Source organism: Haemaphysalis longicornis, unplaced genomic scaffold (genome assembly GCF_048455015.1).
Source record: "Haemaphysalis longicornis isolate Haplotype H1 unplaced genomic scaffold, Haemaphysalis longicornis Haplotype H1 scaffold_20, whole genome shotgun sequence".
Classification (NCBI taxonomy): domain Eukaryota; kingdom Metazoa; phylum Arthropoda; class Arachnida; order Ixodida; family Ixodidae; genus Haemaphysalis; species Haemaphysalis longicornis.
In genome coordinates this window covers 2,261,104-2,275,679 of record NW_027526296.1, presented here as the reverse complement: position 1 = coordinate 2,275,679, position 14,576 = coordinate 2,261,104, and positions in this window count along the sequence as shown.

The window sequence follows — 14,576 nt, the reverse complement described above, 5'->3', positions numbered from 1 at the left end:
ACAGTCTGTTATATTTGAATTGATGAATAATGTTTCCGTTCACAAATAACCTCACCGCATGCTAGACAGTGATATGGAACTTTTATGAATATATTTCTACCGCAATCTAGCGGAGAGATAAACGTGTTATGCTCTGTAATTAAAAATTACCTTCCAAGTAGTTTTGTGATAGGAAGTGAATGCTTTTTTTGTGAGAGTCTCCAAATCGGCACATAAAGGCCTAAAATCTAGTGAATTTTATCGACTAACCGATGACCAGGACAAAAGCGATGCTTTATAGTTTAACGCTGTCATTTTTATTTTATTTTTTTTTGTTTTTTCACTTGTAAGTACTGCCGTTTATCTCGAGTCTTTTTATGGTGGGTACAGGTAAGTAAATACAGAGTAGACTTTCGATAAACAAAACTTAAAGGGAGCGAAAAAATAAGTATCATTGAACAGGAGTTTCGTTTACTAAGAGATGCGGAAAAGGGCAAATTTATGTGCGTCCACACCCTTGGTACCATATCATGGAACTCTAAGCACTAGAAGGTAAATGTAGTTAGCTTTTCAGAAACCAAGAAATCTACAAGAGGTTCAGGTACAGCATTCACAAATTTTATTTGGCAACAATAGTCACTGCGCACTAAAAAATGCATCGGTTTTCGTTCTTGCAAATTGCATCGTCATGATCGCTTTTTCTACGGCACCGAAGCTTTAGTCAAACGTTTCAGATCCTAGTTCTTTGTGAAAAAAAATTCTTGCGTTGAAGTTGGGTATCTTCTACGGTAGGTGTCTCTTCAGATTCGTCTTTGATCTCATCCTTCTTTTTCTCCTCTTCATGGCACACCCCAGCAACAATGCTCTCCCATGTGTTCTTAGTGCAAGCCACAACATTACTATCGATGTGCACATATTCATCAAAGCCCAGTGGCCTTTACTTTAAAGCCCAATGCTCTGTTACCTCCTGCCTCTGAATAGCATCTTCCCTGTCACATTCAGGAAAATACTGAAAGTCGGATGACCGGTCGCCTGAAAAAAATGCGCATGCTTGAAGCAATTTACTATAGTGTTAGCCGTCAGCTGCCTCCAGACATCGGCAATAAGATGAATGGCGCAAAGAATCTCCCTGTTGTGTAGAATCCTCGTTAAGTTGCTTTTCGGGATACCATGCTTCGTAGTGAGCGCCGTCTTCGGGTAAGAGAGGCTTTCGAAGTGAAGAATGATGTCTATCTTGTTTTCTAGCGTAAGCGAATAGTGTGCATGCTTATGTGCCGCCATTGAAAGAACGGAGGCTGGACGTGTCAACTTCGCGAGTGCTTCGAGCCACCCAATTTAGAAGGCGGTGACGCGGAAATGTCGCGCGAATAACACTACGATGGCACGAGCGAGGCGGCAGAAGCTGCTTCCTGTAACCTCGGCGACTTAAATCGATACGCGAAACACTAGAACGAGAACTGCGATGTTACATTGGTGGCGCTAACACGGCTGACTACTATACCGAGACGGGGCTTATCAGCCAACGAAGCTAAAAAACAAACGAAACAGCCGGAAGCGGAGAAAGCTGATGCTCATGACAATGGGCCTGACAAAAAGTTCTTGTTTCAGTTCTACTTACACGGTGACGTGGAATTTTTTGGCCGATACGGAAATGTTTTTTTTACGTTATCTGCAAACCAACCAGCTTACAGGCTACTGTTCCGTGCCAGCGGCAATTCCGTTTTAAGCGATTTCTGTATATCGAGATCCTACTGGGCATACAAACAAGGCTAGCAATCAATAGAAAATAAACTGGCCAACTATAAAAAAACATAAATTATTACAAACGCGTTTCAAATGAAGACAATGGCTGCTGGTTAACCGCTCCGTTAGTGAGATTCTCCGATTCAACAATGATTCGATAAAAAAACGGAATGTTTGTAACAATTATTTCGAGCGTTCAGAGGGGTTGTAGAAAACACGTGGCGGCGTCTTGTATTATAATCGGATGAATATGTTAAAATACGAGACGTGTAAATGACGTAATGTTATCTAATTAATTGAAAGAAGAACTTTAGCCGGCAAATACCGGCAACTTCTGGCGGAAAGTATTGTGAAAACTCGATATTTTGAGCAAAAAATAGGTGTTGCCCACAGTTTTTCTCCAGGTAAACTGCCACGGCAAAGGAGTTAAAATGCCTGGTTCAAGCAACGCGGTCGATAAATTTCGATAACGTTCAGAAAACAAGTTCTGGTGCGGATATGGTTTCAGCAGAATGATGTGTCAATCTAGTGGGATGTATTGAAGCGTTGAGCAACAGAATTCTCTGCTCCATGCAACAAATGCTTTGCTTCGCCACGAAAATCACATTGCATTGACCGGGCACAAAGTTACCACACGTAAGTGGCCGCACTATAACGGTAGATTTGGATTTGCCACGTGGGGTCTTATCAGCAGGCTGTTAGTATACAATTATTGCAGACAGTTACTCTAACGGTTCTGGGCCCAGGTGAAGGCATCTATTTGGCGCATTAACGAAAGCTAAAGGATCGTTCCTCTCTGCAATCTTCCAAGGAGTACAAGGCAAAACTATGGGTCAGGCTAGACCAGTGCTAGCGCGGAACATTTTTACAAGTTCGCTATGGTTTCAGTGTTTTTAACTGTTCCCTATAAGCAACCAAGGAGCGCCAAGAACACAAATCTGACCTTTAACCCAGGAGGATTTTGGGAATGGACTGGTGTTTACTAAACACGAGAGGGATATCCAACGGAGAAGGAGATGGGGGCAGGGAATTTAGGCTCAACACAGATGGTCGTAACGCCTCTATAGGTGCCTTATAAGCGCCGAGCATCCGCACCTGAACAAACTGCTCCTTCACGATGCTTGGGGTCATTATGCTGCTCACACAGCTGAAGACACAACCGTCGCACAAAAAGGAGCAGAAAACTGCACACGTGAACCATGAGCCATTCAACGTGTATAGAAAGTGCTGTCGTTCTAGAGCATCGTCGAAAGGTTTTAGGTAGTGTCTATTATCCCGGCAACCGGGAGAATTACCGTCAGAAATTTCTCACGGCAGTCGCTTCTTATTGGCTAAGCACGCTACGTGGAGATTCAATCTGATAAATATCCCCTAAAAAGCCCTGTTTGCAGCTGCCCCTGTAGCGCCTGGTATAGGAGGCTGAGGTTCGAGTCCGACTTTCGGATGTTTTTTTTATAGCTTTTGGAATTTTTTTAGCCATCGTTATTTTGTTAGTGCTTTTTTTACTGTGGTTTTTACTATATCAAGAGAACGACGCACAGGACTTCTAGAATTGGTTGAACTACGTTTAATACAGATTGTGTTCTGTGTCGTTGGGCTGGGTTAGATTGGGTTTGTTGCAGTTTGGCAGGATTTGGGTAGGTTATGATGCGTTGGGTTAGGTTAGGTAAGGTTCGGTCATGTTATGTTACGTTAGGTTACGTTGGGACGTAGTATTATTCAGCAAATGTTCGGCCAACCAGCTTTTATGAAACTGCCGTGAGAATTTCCCGGAGCTAATTCTCACGGCTGCCGTGAGATTAGACGCAGCCAAGGTTTTAAGCACCCAAGCAGCACCGAGCGGCTGAAGCTTCCGCCGTCCAAAAAATAGCCGAATTCTATAGACCACAATTTCGCCAAGTCAGCCATTATGCTGAAACCGGTGCGCCATCTGGCGGACATTTCTTGGTGACTGTGTTGCGAGTAGACGACGCCGCTATCACAAGCTGTTGTTCCGTGCCGTGCGTGCATATCAGAAGCCACAGCGGCATCAAAAATTGGTAAGTGTCATTTATTCTGTATGTCAGCAGCGCGAAGTTTAACAGTGCTTTAAGGAGAACGTTCAAAGCGTCCGAGAGCTGTCAGGTTAGCCCATGAATTCCGTTCTCAACCCGCTAAGGTGGCGTGCCACCCTACGCAGGCTTTGTCCTTACGTGGGTTGCCTGTGAGGCTATGTTTCGCCGCGCCAGCAGGACGCCCGACTTTTTATCATAAATTGATGTTTATTTTCTTAATTCTTGGCAGATTTCTGTCATTGCCTTTATTTTCGATGTAAAGAATTTACTCATCCGGGCGTCATTCCGCCGTTGTTGGATACAACAACAATCAGCTAACCGCAAAGTGCTCATACAAAAAACGTGCGAAGTGGATCACGACAAAAGTGCCTGCATGCGCGGAGTCTATTCGTGGCACAAATTTCAGAGTCCCAAGAGTGCCGCCGCGAATGAGTCGTCGCATGAATCGGAAAGGATTCGAACCTAGCAAATTTGCGAGGGGAAGTACGGTCGTGCGCTGATTTTGGAAGCGCTGTTTATTCACCCTCATGCTAAATCCTTAAAGGGGCCCTGAAAGGCTTTTTGAGCACACTAAATTGACTAGCGCAATCGTTAGATTGGGTCTTCAACATCATCTGTGCCACGTATTACTCTTTTACGCGCAGCGCAAAGCTCACACTTTTGTTGCAAAGTTTGTCGCTTTTTTCTCACCCTTTCCTTCGTGTTTTTGGACGCCGCCATCTTCACATGTCTACATCATCGATTCCCAGATGTTCGTCATGAGCTAGACATCCTGCTATTGGGCGGCTTTTTCACGCACTTCCGGCAAAGAGATGAGTCGTCTGCTCAGCGTCGGCTCGCCGGCTGATCTGCCAGCGGAGTGCCGGAGTGCTTGCACATTTTACGACAAACGAAACAAGTGCAAACAAACGCTTAACCGTTTGTATTGAATGCAACAGGGCCATAACACGACATGAATATTCTCTTACTTGAGTACGTTCCATGAAGAAAGCGTTGAAGCCCCGTGGCACTTCTTTCTTGCAATCGCCGAGAACGCCCTGAGCCGAATGCCCGGGTTTGACGCATACATTTTATTCAACTTCCAAACAATCCAGAGATGCGTTTCGAACGAACACAACGTCACAACATGCGTTGCAAGTCCGAACCGCGATTGACAGACGATGGGTTGCCTCCTCCTGCCCCTCGTAAATTCGGCACTCACCTCGCGCGCGGTTTGCGGGGACGAGCAGCAAGTCACTTAACTCTGGCGCACAAGCCGAGATGGTTTTTAGCCACGCACACTGCACATACGCCATGCGAGGTTGAGTCGTACGCCGCTTGAGAAAGATAATCCAGACCATGGGAAGCACTATCCACCCGCAGAAGCACAACGTCGCATTTCATCGCGAAACAAAGGCGTCCACAACACACGAACCATCGCCTCCTGTAATGCCAAGCGCATCTCGCACTTCCAAATGGGAGTGAGTAGTATGCCTGCAGTGCCCATATGCCGCGAAGTGAGGCCCCAAGCTGAACCGAGATCACGCAACCGTAACTGACTTCTAGAGCGGTTTGTGCCTTGTTTCCAGGGCAACCGATGTTTGATATTGTCAAAGAAATGGTGCTCGCTCCAGCGCTAGAAAGCTCAGAGCCGCGGAGGAGCATGTTTTGCCAACGTTGCCGCTCTCCACCACGCGTCGCCCCAAGCTGAACTGGCGTTTTGTGCACGGGTTCTGTATCGGTTTAAAATGTCTTTTTCACATGCCGCCGCCAGGAATTACTACCGCCCCAAAATAAGACCCGGCACCAGCGGGGCCACATCTGATACGGCGCTTTTTGGATAAACAGTGCGCTGTGCATCCAAGGGAGCGAGCGCAGGATCCTCTCCGTGCGGCTGTGAGTTCGCCGCCGATAAAGAGTCGCGTGCCGCCGATAGCAAAGTTCTGCAGCAACGTACACCGCGAAAGGGCAAGGCCAGGCCGCCGCACACATGCGGCCAGATTTTTCGTTCGCTTTTCCAGCCTTGAGAGGAGAGCGGGATTCATGGTGTCAACAAAGCTTGCCCGTAGCAGATGGCTGTGTGAGCAGCGCAATAGAGGAAGTACGTCACCGCCGAGGAGCGCAGCATCATGGGAGGGAAGGCTCGCTCGCCGTCAACAGCGGAGAGTAAGTTGAAAGGAGGAGGAAACGCGGCGCGACGATAATACGCGGTTTTTGATTTACGATTTCTCAGCTAATACTCATCGCTTCAACAAAATTCTTGCGGGAGGAGATTGCTAATACATTGCTTTATTTGGTTACATGTACATCCACGCATCGGTGGAAGGTATTTCAGGACCCCTTTAAAGCACATTTCTGTGCTTTGGGGGCATTCTCTGTTCATTTTACTGTCCGGAAGCCAACAAAAATCAACCCGACACATATGTGCTGCAGCACGGGCACGCGAAGTAGTGGGCGTCGCGGTTGCGGGGCACGCCCGGTCGTGTCGGCAATTAAATTGCTGTTGGCGGTTCCCACCCGCTGCTGAAACACAAAAGGTCTTTTGAGCATGTTATACATGTTACGGATGTTTGCAAGCACGTTCGGCGGCGGCAGATATTGTTCTGTGATGCGGCGGCTGATATTCTTAAAACTTATTTTATTTTTATGAGCATGTAACGTCTACGACCTGCACAGGCAAATTGAATATATCATGGCCTGGTTTAAGAACCTACTCACGTTCGCGCACTGGCAGCACGATGCCATGCTTATAAATTTACCCTACCGCGCGATCAGAGGCATTGGCTGAATGTACCAAAACACTGACTTCTGAGCGGGCGTAGCAGGCATTCGCAGGAGACATATTTGCCGCCGCATAACACTATTTCCTTCTACAAACACAGGAGCAACGTATTGGGCACCTCAAGATTTCACGGCCGTTGGCTTGCTCAAAAGAACTTTTGCGTTTCAGCAGCGGGTGGGAACCGCCAACAGCAATTTAATTACCGACACCAACGGGCATGCTCCGCCACCGCGACGCTACTATTTCGCTTTTAGCTCGCCTTTTTCGCGTGCCGTGCTGCAGCATATCTGTGTCGGGTTGATTTTTGTTCGCTTCCCGTCAATAAAATGAACAGAGAATGCCCTGCTGGCGCGGCAAAACGTAGCCTCGCAGGCAACCCCCGTAAGGACAAAGCGTGCGCACGCCACCTTAGCGTGTTGACAACGGAATTTATGGGCAAAGCTGACAGCTCTCGGACGCTTTGAACGTTCTCCTTAAAGCACTGTTAAACTTCGCACTGCTGACATACCGAACAAATGACACTTACCGATTTTCGATGCCGCTGGGACGTCTGATATGCACGCACGACACGGAACAACAGCGTGTGACTGCGGCGTCGTCTGCTCGCAGCGCAGTCCCCGAGATATGCCCGCCAGATGGCGCATCACTCGTTAAAAAATGGCGGCGCCCACTTCACAGTGGAAATTCTTGTCTATATGCCGGCGGAACGCCATCTAGAGAAGCACTGCCCAACGACATGTAAAGGACCTTAAGTCGCACCTGCGACCGACCCTCGATTTCCTCGGATGTCTACCCAATCTTATTCGTAGTTGCGGTCTCGTACGAAACGAAAAATGCTTCGCATTAAGTCGCTCTCAAATGTACTTGTGCTTGATTTACTTTGCATGAAGTAATAAAGAAGCTGCGTATTTCGGATGCCACGCAAGGCCGGAAGCTTTTACAAACATCAATGGCCTTACAGTAAACGCCACTTTTGTTAAGAATTCGCGAGCTGCCGCGCGAGTGTGTCTACTCCCTAAGGTTGTGTTATAAACTCACCTACCACATTTTTTTATGCGGCCAGCCTCAGCTAGCGGTGTGGGTAAGCCATGTGATTGCTACCGCACGTTCCTTCTTCCGTGTCACGATTTTAGGGGCGAAGCTCCTTAAGGCGTGGGTCTGTCCATCCTCGACGTATGTATGTAGCCACCTCTAGTTTAATTCTTTGATTGTTTACTAGATGGCGTGGCTACCTCTAGTTTAGTTCTTGGATTGTTTACTAGATGGCGGTACTTGTATATGATGAAAAGATGCGCTTGGATTGTTTACTAGATGGCGGGGAGCGTTGTAATAAAATCCGTTCGCTGTTGGCGCGCGCTCGGAGTCGCCCGATGGATAAGGCTGCAGATGTGCGAGCCCGCGAGGCAGAAACGCGCCGTGAAGCTGCGCGACGCCGCCGCCAAGATCCTGCCGTACGAGAGCGGGAGGCCGAAGCGTGTCGTCTGGCTGCGCGACGACGCCGCCAAGATCCCAGCGTTCGAGAACGAGAGGCCCAAGCGTCACGGCAACGGCGCGAGGACCCTGCCGTACGCGAAGCGGCACGGCTGCGGCGCGAAGAGGATCTCCAAAACGTCAGAGAACGGGAAGCGGCGAGAAAGCGCGCGTATCGGCAGGCAGACCCCGATGCAGTGAGAGCTCGTGAGGCGTCTGCAAAACGCATCAGGCGAGCTCAGCCCCAAGGTGCCGACGCGCGGTTTAAGCGAGACTTTCTAGACGTTACGTTCGGACACAGATGTAGTGGGCGAACTTTCACTCAAGAGTCACGGTTTTACCGATGATTTCCCCTCAGGAGCTTCGCCCACTCATCATCATTCACCCCGTGGATATGCTGTGAATTTTTTAGAGTAGACATTTGCGACACGTTTGATATTTACGTTCGACGTTGTAACATGGGGCTTTTCGTTTCAAGACAACTATAATGCATTTACATGAGTGAACTACCCACTCTCTCTCCAAGCGAGTAGTTCCTGTTGAATTTAGGGACAGACTTGCACTTTTCCCATAAGCAAACTTAATCACGTTCTGCTAATCAATTTTTTGCTTTCTGTAATTACTCTCCGTGCGTGTACCTTTATAAGGTATTTCCAACCGATGGGAGAAGTATTCATGACGCCGACAATGAAGAAATCAGTAGATGTTTTTTTTTTTCAAGCGCCATAAGATTGCATTCACTTTTTGTGAAATTCTATGATTTCCAAACATTTTTCGCCCAGTACCACAAAGCGACGAGTGTACTCAGAATATCTACCCTCTATAATATTGCAAATTGCATTCATTGTAATAACAAATAAAACAACGCAGAAATATAGAACCATCGAAATAACAATTTGGGTAATCATCATCATCATCATCGACTTGGTTGTGTCCACTGTAGGACGAAGGGCTCTCCCAGAGATTTCCAGCGACGTCAATCGAGTGACCGCTGAGTCGACCTCACTAGGGTGTTGATTCGGGTATTGATAGCCAAATATGGCATTTTGTGTATTCATAGGTAAATGTGGAAATTTGGCTCTTGATAGCCACAAGTGCGTTGAGTAAGTAATAAAAACGGACAAAATTTTCAGTGGAAGTAACGATATCGCAAAGGTTTACTCAACCGAACGCCCTCACCTGATTAAGAATGAAAAGGTCTTGATGATCATAAGGACTTCATTTTATCCAAAACTGGGTTAAAGGAGGAAGCGGAAGTGGGAGCCTTCGTGATTTCTTCTCGCTCAGATGGCTGCACGCAGCCCTAGGGCGCGAGCGGCCTCTTCGGACAGTTGGACGACATTGATCAGTATTTCGGGGTCAGAGCTCAGCAAACAGGTCTCCCACTGCTCCGAACTGGTAACTCATAAGCATGCTCGTAGAGTTGGTGGCTGGGTATCACAAGCCCAAATCGCGTGAGTGTGTGTGGCTTGCTGAGTGCACCACTTGCATTGATCATTGTAAAGGTCAGGATAAATGTGCCTCGGTACTGCAGGATTGGGGAATGCATTAGCCTGCAGCTGACGCCTGGCTACAGATTGACGTTTTTTGAGCGTGGTATGCGCTGCGGGATATTTCTGGCGCTCCATGGGATAGTGTTGAGTGATATCCCGGGAAAGTCACCGGCCTGTGCCTAGCCCCCCGGTCCGAGTCAGAAGCGTCGTCAGGGCAATCCCCGAAGCTCCAACATGGGGCAGCCTCATGTGCTATCTCGTTGCCTTGGAGAGATGCACGGGCCGGTGCCCAGATTATTTGCATGTAGCGCATACGAGTGTCTTGGACGGAGCGTAAAACGCGTAGGGCTGTATTAGAGACCCTGCGAATTTCGTAATTCCGTAGAGCTCTTTTAGAGTCGCTAACGATGGTTCTTGCCGTTGTGGAGGCGACGGCAAGCGCAATAGCGGCCTCTTCTCTTTCATCAGCGTGACTAGCGTAAATAGAGGCGAATGCCTGAGAGTTGCCTTTAGCATCTATTGCCACGATGACCATGGCGCGCTTAGGGCGGTGGTCAGCGGCGTGAACATAGCATACATTAGGGTCATCTCTGAAACGCTGGTGCAGGGCAGACGCTGGGGCATGACGGCGATCTTGGTGGCGCACCGGGTGCATGTTTCTGGGTATGGGGGAGACGTAGATGATCTTTTGAAAGTGAGAAGGTAGCGAAGTCTTGGACCCGTCTTGGCTGGCGTACGGAATGCTTAGTTTCTGCAGTAGAAGTTTAAAACGAAATTCCACAAAAAGCAAAAAAAGAAAGTAACAAAATCACAGCTGCATCTAATGCAGCGCACGTATGTGTATTCTATAAGCAATAATTAACCTGATAAAAACACTTGGAGGCACGAAGGCCTATCTGACCCAGTGCCAACACGTAATTAATTAAAAAAATTAGTAGCAAAGAAAACGCGTTGTTTGGGTTGGCGTGTTACTTCAGCGCAACTGGAGATATGTATGGGCGGTGAAACGAGCATACGGTGTTAGAGTTCTTACGCATTCTTAAGCAATTTACCGAGCTTCTACTGGTGTTTCGCTAGTGTCGACCAATGTTAAGTTTATAATTCGTGATCAGAAAAGTCACTGACTGCCAGGCGACCAAGTCAGACCACGGACTGCGATCATTCCGGAGTCGGGTTAACACGTCATGTAAGTTGTGTCCTCCTCTTGTCAGCATTAGCATTTAAGACGTGACCCTGCGACCTCCAAGTGAATTTCCGCCTATGCTCCAATGGGAGATTTTATGTCAAGCTCCTCACCGATGACTCTGCTTGTGCTGTTCGACAAGGCGCAGGTGGCCATGACGTCATGTGGACTTCAGTGAACAAGGAGCCATTTCAAACGGGCCACACCTCCTTACTTTGGACGCTCAATAAACGTATTTTCTCTCTCTCTCTCTCTCTCTCTTGAACACTTCGATGGGGATGAAGTTTGAACTCTGCGAACTCCTTCACCACAACACCTTGTTTCATATGTATACAACGCTATACTAGAAGGACTGTCAGTTCTGCGTAACATTTCGTGTGGCAGCACGGCTGTGTTGAGCCGGAATCGGCAGACCAGTGAATGAGGAAGTGTCTGAAGAACAAAGAGGTGGCCTGCTGAGCAGCGTGGGCCAGGGGGGCCAGCCAAGGCTCATAGACAGAACTAAATGGTCAGACGAAGATAATGGCATCCTGAACTGGGGAAGCCACCCACCTGAGATTAACATAGCCAAGATCACTGGCTCCATTTTCTCGAATAACGTTTATTTATTCCCGAGAATGTTGTTTGTCATTATTGGGCGGCCGTTCGTTGTAATATATTGTTGTCAATCCCGGCATAATTATCCTCATTGCCGGCCATCCTCTTCACATCAGGTTTCCCAAAGACCAGGTACTGCGTCGATTCTTCCCGAAAGAAAGGAGCTAGGCCGGCCGGTCGCGGATAAGTTGAGGAGATCGAAGTCCAAGTGGTGGACGCAAGCTGGGTCATTGGTTGCGTGTTCGAGGCTGAGGCTGACCTGCCGCCCTAGACTCGACCGACCTCAATGCCGCCACGGTGGCCACTGCGGTGATGAGGATGCCAAAGATGGCGGTGGCAGGCATTGCCGGCTTCTGGCGGTCAAGGCGGTTCCGCATGAATGACGACCGGGAAAAGCCTCGTTGGGGAGGACGTGTAGTGGGGAAGATCTTCGTCCATGTCAAAGCGCTGACATCCGAGGACCGAGCCGCGATCTTCTTTCTTCCCTTCTCAGGCGTGGACATTCACGCAGAATAGGTGGATTGGCACGGGGTGGAAGAATGGTTGATGAAGAATTAAACAACGGGTGCAGGAAAAGCAAATACAATACGCATGGGCGAGAAGCAAATAAAGTGGGTACGAAGGGACCTCTGTTGGCCTATAGAATTATGCAGGGGGACAAAATTTTCTTTTTTATTGTTGTTGGTGCTTCCGGTTCTAAAGGCAGACCGATAGTACAGCTAGCGGAGAAGAGGACGCCTGATAGCAGCCACATTCGTACCTGCGTACGTGCTGGGGGGGGGGGGGGGGGGGTATAGTTTCGACCGATAATGTTAGACGAAACCATGCTGTGTGTTAGCAAATCAGTCCGTAGAACCGAAAAGAATAACGGCTCGATTTGGGTTCGCGTTCGGGAGAATTTCTTTCACTCCGGTTCAGTTCTGGTTCGACTAAATCACAACCCGAACCGTTTCCCGATCCGTTTCGGTGAGGTGTAACTTGGCGAATGATTAAAAACTGCTTCCCAGTTTAAAGCGACCATAACAAAGTAAATATAAAATGGGCGCACTTAAAATACTGCTTTTTCTCAAAAGAACTGTGTAATTTTAATGAAGGCAGTAATAAATTAGACCATATATTAAAAAGAGCAGGTGAAGTAGTAAACATTTACCAGCTGCTTTCCCGCGTATCCCATAAATGTTGTCGTAGGGGCTATGCTTAAACCAACCACAAAAAGTCATAACTGTCTCTTGGAAACACTTCCTCCCGCCTCCTTTCTTTGTTGATGTTCTTTAAAGCGCCGTCTTCCCTCTGGAATTGCCCATCACCCTGAAAGTTGGGCCGTTAGACCCAGGCCTGCGTACCGGCTACTCACCCCGTACATTAGCCAAGGAAGTGTTTGAATACCAGCTGTGAACTCTTTTTTATCAGTTGTAGCATAAACATTCTGCCACGTAAATGCTACCGACGAATTCGCTTGTTTCAAACCTAGGATAATTTGTTAGCCATCACCTTATCAAGGGCGCGAGCCAAAATTTTGTTGAAAGAACGCTTTAGTTAACGCACTGCCACTCATTTCTCGGATGGCTGGAATGGATATTGCGATAGCTATTACGGATGTTTGTGTCTGTCTCCTTGAATAATGTCCGTTCTGCCTGACCACCGCCCTGGCTCGGTCCGCCATGTTGCAGGATTATAATAGCAGATTATGCGGTTACAAACTGAGATGTGATCGGACCCGTGAAGCACAAGATGGACCTCTTTCGTGAAGGGGTTCTTTAATTTGTTGACGGCACGAGTCCCCCTCTGAAACCAGTAGCAGCAGCAGCAGCAAAGTATACCGAGTTAGACTAGTCAGTAAAAGGGCATCTCGTAGCCTTCAAAGAGGCAAAACACCGAACAAATGCAAATAATAAGCGCTGGGCCAATTGGATAGTGCGGGACCGGCCTTCCTGTCTGCATGTGACATCTACTTCTTTAGCGCTGTTTTCGTCCAACACGAGATACGTAGCGCCCGCAAGACCATGAAAAATACAGCATCTACCAAACCGAGAAAGTGCGTGCCACACGCTAACAGCTTCCTATGTTATAGCTATTAGCATTACTTCGATATGTTAAGAAAACTCGAAGTTGTCGCCCCTACTAGTCATGAAAAACTGACTTACACCAGGTTCCACCGTGTTTGCCGCTTCCGAAGTTAGGATATGTTTGGATATATTAAAGGGAAGCCAAAGGAAAGGATATTTATAAATCGCATTCTACTTTTTTTTGCTACTTTCATGGCTGAGGCCAGCAGTCAAGAGCTGTTATGTTCGGGTAGGAATTCAGTGCGGAATAATTTAAAATGACGTGCTGTGCCTTTTTTGTTGTTTTTTTCTTGAGAACACCCTGCTAAAATACATTGGAGGGTTTGATGCCCGAAGCAACTGCAAACCCAATATACTGCAGGCCAGCGGATAAATTTAAACTCCCTGGGAATCTTCAACGTGCATCGAAATCTCAACCCATAGAAGTTTTCGTTTTTGTCTTCATTCTACATCTGAATAATGCCGCTGGATTTGGCGGTCCAACCTGAATCGTTGTGGTAAGAAGCAAACAGCTCCGCCACAGAGCAGCTTTGATGGTCCCACTAGTGTCACTTAATAAGGTTACAGAATATCGGCACTCTTTGCCCTATTGTTCCGTGCCACCGCCGTGATCATTGGTCTGTTCGCATTACAGCACATTTGGTTAATCTGCGACTGTTCATGAGTGCCGTCATTTTGTTGTTTATACCCGCCGCGGTGGATCAGTGGCTAAGGCGTTGCGCTGCTGAGCACGAGGTCACGTGTTCGATTCCCGGCCGCCGCGTCCGCTTTGCTGATGGAGGCTAAAAGCAAAAACGCCCGTGTGTACGACATTTCGGCGCACGTAAAGATCCCCAGGTGATCAAAATTAATCCGGTTCCCCCCACTAAGGCGCGCCTCATCGCCTGCGTTGCGTCGATGCGTTAAACCCTGCAATCAATCAATCAAATCAATTTTGTTGTTTATGCATTTGAAGTCGGTCAAGCCAGGTAGGCTTAGCTTATCCTCCCTGCTCTGCGGCTGTGCGCGACTGACGTCTTTCTATACGCGAAGCTAACTCGTGTAGTAGAATTTCAGCAGCAGTACACGTGTCCGAATATGCCGTTTTGCTGCATCTTCAGCCATGTTGTTAACAAATGACCCGGTCAGACTTTGCGGCGAGGCCGTGGATGCGGCAATCTAATCTCGAAATTTGATAAACATCAAAATGTCCACCTTTGGTGACTTGCATGCCTCAGTGGGGATACTCTC